Raw genomic sequence first — 5648 nt, forward strand, 5'->3', positions numbered from 1 at the left:
CGTACTGTATACTTCCTTGCAGGACTTAACTGCTACATTTACTTTTCTATGCTTGTGTGAAACCACAGCATTTGCAGCTGAAAATAGAGATGTTTGTTCCTGTAGTCTGCTTCTCTTTGTCTGAAAAATAGGTCTGTAGGCTATGACATAACAGTGTACCACAGAAAGCCTTCTGCCTCTCTAGCTGGTGTACACGGCTGCAGGAGGGGGATGGGAGGAAGATAGTGGGGGAGGTGTTGTACAGTGTACTCACACCAACACACAAGGCTTCCTTTCTCTCTAATACCACAAGCTTGAATGTGCATGCATGCACACACACAAACGCACGCACACACACATACACACACAAAAAAAAACACAAATAGGGAAGCCTTTTTCTTCCAGACTGCCCCCATGCTCCTACTCTCTTTGCAGTGTAAATAAAGCAGCGGGGTTTAGGGAGCTAAATCCAATATGTCAATGGACACCAGAGCACAATGAGAAATAGATACCCGACTGGATATTCCCCTGCCACGGACTGAGCTTTCCCCACGCTTCCCCGGCCTAATAACGACACAACAAGAGTCGTGTGACTAGAAGCACCCTTCCCCCACCCGTACATATTACCAATGCGCCTCAGTGCTGTCTAGAAAGGTCATGTGACCCTCATCAGCTTCCCGGGTTGGGGGAGGGGAGGCAGATTGAACCTGTTCTTTGTTAGGAGGTCAGCCCCAGCTCTATGGCAGGAAGCGCTCCTACCGTACACCATGCAATAGAAGTGAAGGGATTTAGAGGCAGCTGAGTTTTTGAGCATTCATGCAGTGGAGAGCAAGTAGACAAGGCCCACACAGCACAGTGCCATGGCTCGCTTGTCAAAGGCTGCTTCTGTGGTTTTAAGATGGTACGAGCTGATGTAACAGTGAGAAAAATAAGTGAGCCAATTTTAGGACTGCTCTCTGTTTATATTAGCTCAAGCGGGATGCAGTTAATATACACGAGTGGAGATGGAGGGGGTTCCACAGACTTACAGCTGAAGCAAGCAAGCAGGAATATTTGCTTGTTTAAATAAATTACAATAAATATAAAGGGGTAGTATTTCTTCAGAGGTAGCTGCTGAATGCAAAGCTGCACAGCAGCTCTTTAGAATTTCAGTGCATTTCTGCTCTTTGCAGATGATGTCCTTCTGTGCTTCATCAGACTGTAACCTCAGGCAGTTTGCAGCAAAGTGTGACAGGGTTGGTACAAGGATCAGCACTTCTACAATCCCAAGGGATGGTTGTTTTCTAGGAAAAAAAAAAAAAAGAAAGAAAAAAAATGTGGAATGTTCCATGGGGGTGAGGCAGAGCAGCTGTATAAAGGAAAGGAATTCAGGCGTCTTGGAGTTACATTCTCGAGTGATGGTAAATTCAGGTAGTGGGATCAGCTGTGGTGTAATACAGTCTGTTGTACAGAAAAACAGAGCTATAAAACAAAGCTCTCTACTTTACTGCTCTGTCTTCATTTCTCAAATTCCACATAGTTACAAGCTTCGACTACCAACTGAAATAATAAGAGACTGAGTGACATTTATATTCTACAGTGTGCTGGGTCGGAAATACTGCACTATCCCAATACCAAACGCAAATTCAAAGTTGCATTATAGGGTAAGATGAGCACAAAAGTGTATGTGTATAACCACATTAAAGAAGGAATGTTTCATTTAAACATATTCCTCCCAACTGACTACTGAAGTAAAACATTTTTCATCACCCTATCCAGCGTGAGCCATATGCATCTTGCAGTTCAACTACTGCGAAACTGCACCTCCCACAGTGGACCACATCACAGCAAATAATCTTCAGTACCCTTTGCAGGGCTTTTTTAGAGAGGAATAATGTCACTACTTATAAAGTAATAACATTATCTTACAGCATGTCATCAAACTCAGAACTTACAGCAAAATGACAGGTAAATGATTGATTGAAGAACATGCCACACATTCTGAAATTATAGCAAGTCATATTTGAATATTTGGACGGATGTACGAATGGAGCAAATTTCTAATATGTCACTTTCTGGGAAATGAGGTGACTCACTTCATTACTGAAATCCATATGAGAACTTACTGGTAAGAAAGGGCTCCGAAACTGCTATTTGGCAGACTGGAGAGCTGAGCTCATATATCCATTCATCTGCTTTCATCAAATATGGATTGCCCTAGAGAACTAATCTGACAGGACTCTGTTTGCAGCATATGGTTCTGTAACACCACATGCACATCAGAGACTGGCTGACTGACATCTGCATATCCTCTGTGAACTGCCTGTATTTATTTTCATTGTCTCTAATTCAGAATTTAACAGCCAGCTTGCATTCCAAAATGTAAACGCCTCCTGTGATGACTATGATTCAAAAAAAATGGAAGAAATAACAATAAACATATCCTGCAATAGGGAAAGTCATGAGGTTACCGATGTACAGGTTTAGTATTACATCCAGCAAAACAACAGAGAGGGTTGGCGATGTTTTATTTTATTGTCTTCACATTCCATGAAAAGACCAACACCAAGAATAATTTTGTCATGTGAGTGTTGTCTTTGTTGTAAAAGCTACATATACCTTTTTTTTTCTGTGCCACCATTCCTTATTGTTACCCAAATGTTAAGAAACACATCCATGAGCCACACTTTCACACTGGCTGACATAATGAACATGGACACTGTAGTTTATTTTAGCTCACTGAGGCCATAAATACTCACCATAGCAACACATGTGTGCAAACCCAGTCTGAAAAGTAATTTAAGTAAATAATGTACATTTCAAAAAAGCCACACTTTCAGCAGGAATTAATGTGGTTTTGGAGCTAAGTGCCACAGACAGGATAGGGACGCTGGGGCAAACAAAGTCTTGGTTTTGTCTTTTATACTGGATAAACAGATATAGAAGCATCATCTCTACAGATCCTTTGTGAAGCCACTGATGTACCCATAGGTGCTATCTAATGTATTTGGTGTTGGTGTTACAGCCTCTTGAGAAGGTGAAGGCACCAAAGGCAGTGCCACATACAGTCCTGTCTTCTGTGCATTGGTTGACTGGCCAAGGGACCTTTTAGATGTGACTATAAAACAACAAGCCAGCAGACTGACTTGGCAGTAGTGGGGCAGTAAATGTGGTAGCTAACTAACGCCCGTCATGGGAAAATCCACCCCCACCCATTACACAGAACCCAGAGTGACAGTTCCTTTAGCCGGCATGAAGGAACACCTCTGCTTGACATCATCACCAGCATAGTAGTAAACTCATGTACCTGTGGCCTGTAGAGACAAAACAACCAAAAGGATATTAAGATAATAACTGTGAACTCATGTGAAAGTAAAAAGAAGATCTTTTGCCTGCAGGGAGATTTTATCAGCAGTTACCATCATCATTTATCTAAAAAAGTATTACTGTAATAATCCTGTCATGTTCTAAAAAAGGGACTTTCCTTGCTGTGATTCTCAATATTGACTTTAAAAATCGGATCTGTAATATGTTTCGTGTCCTTTGGTGCAACCAAGAAATAATGTTAGAATTTTAGTTTCTGTTTTCACTTTTGCTTTTCAAAAAAATTGCTTTTTTTTCAAATGAGTTCCTATAGTCTTCAGCATTTTCAAATTGTACATTATACATGTACAATCAGTTCTTCTGATTTTTTTACAGTTTTAACAGACAACAAAATAATGTCACATTTAATTTCCAGCAAGAAGAAAAAAAATGCTTCTTTCTTGCCAAACTTTCAAGAAAATGCATATCTAATGTATTTTAGGGGTCAACTGATTATCACAAGGACTGAGATTGATTATAAGTAATCAAGAAGGCCAACAACCAATGTTTGGAACTGCTTATAATTTAGAATAATACAAACTCCAATACAAATTTGTGTTGAAATACCTTGATTCATATACGTTTTACATGTGTTGAATTAAAAATGCCCTTTTCAGCATTTATCCTTACGTGTCTTTCGGCAATTACTCACAGTGAGTGACTAATCAGATAGTGCTATGGGCGGAACATTCTTGAGACCTTTGAGTGACTACAGATAGAGTTGTCTCACATAGCCAGACCACTGTGCAGCCCAGAATGGAGAAAATAAAAGGTTCTGGCTTGGTTGTATTTCCTTAAACCAATCACAATCTTCTTGGACAAAGCTAATCCAAGAGTATGACAACAGTTTTCCTCAAAACAGTGACCAGAGATATATTTTAGTGGAATATTTGCATGCAGGGAGGCAAGCACTGTAATTAAAATTGGATAATTCACTAAAGGAAACTAGTATGACTGCCTTACTGCAGAATCCATATACTCAGCAGAACATGAAATTTTGGGTGTGGCAGGTAGCTAGCCTGGAGGGGGTTGTTGTTGTTTCTTGTAGTCAGGGGGATTTTGAAAACGGTAACACGTAGATAGTGGAGTGGAAGGAGAAAATGGTGTGAAATGTGTGGGTAGCCGGTAAGTCAGATCAACGATAATGACAAGCAGCTGTGTCAGATCCAAAGCAATGCATTTTGAAATAAATTTATTTCATTAATATTGAAAAACAACAATACAGATAATCTGAAAAATCAAAAATTATTATTGGCCAAGCTGATAATTGGCCTAGCTGATAATCGGTTTACTCCTAGTATATTTCTTCATTTTTAGTGACCTGGAAATAGTCCAGACTAAGCATTTAGAATCGACAAATAGTGGAATCAATTAAAAAATGTACTCCCTTTCTGGTTAATAAAAATCCTACATTTCAAGAAAAAAAGAAGAAAAGCCAAGATCTCACTGTTGTTAATGGTCGTGCCATATTTACAGTCATAGACATTCATGAAAGGTCTCCTCCAAACCAAGGCGTAGGCCCACAGAGTGTGGTCTGAAAATGAAAAATATGCCCATAAAAAATATTTTCTTAGTTATATTTAGGGAACCAATTTAAAAATCCAGAACTGTGTTCTACTTGTACTAGGCTATCTAGCAATATTTTTGTTTTTGTGCTACAAACCTGCTCAATCGGTTATAAAAGTTGAACAAAAATAACTTTATTTCCATTTTTGCAACCAACCATTCCTTATTAAAAGAGGTATAGTATATAGAGAGTTAACTATCTTTTTTATTATTATTAAATTTTTGGAATGGTTGGGCTTTTTTTCTTAAATATTTCAGCTCATCCATAATCAGAGATTTGATTTACTTGTCCAGTATTGAAGATAGTGATGGCATGATAAATATATATATAATAATTAAAAAAAAATCTGCCTTAGATCCTAGAGATATTGTCATTTAAACATTGCTTTAAATTTCAATGTGTGGAAAAAAATAGGATGTTGAAAGTGGGTTGACATTGAATCAAAAAAAAAAATCCTACTAGGCACGAATTTTTCCACTAAATTCTAATGTCTTCTTTCTTGGATTCAACATTGTGTGCTCACCTTTTTCCTCTCTCCGTGTTGTGTTCCTGTTGTAACTGAAAGCATACGGTAGAGCAGCAAGTTGTGGCTTTCAGCAGTGGGGGAAATACGCGGTGCGCACTTATTGCCGCCTGTACGGTAACCAAAGGAATGTGTCACACTGATGTCAACTTGTTATTTACTTTCCAAATCTGAATGACTGAGCAAGGCGAAAGGAGAATTAATCAACCGCTGTGTGACCGGGCAGGCGAAAAATAG

The sequence above is a fragment of the Stegastes partitus genome, unplaced genomic scaffold (assembly GCF_000690725.1).
Source record: "Stegastes partitus isolate 25-593 unplaced genomic scaffold, Stegastes_partitus-1.0.2 Scaffold56, whole genome shotgun sequence".
Taxonomy (NCBI): Eukaryota; Metazoa; Chordata; class Actinopteri; family Pomacentridae; genus Stegastes; species Stegastes partitus.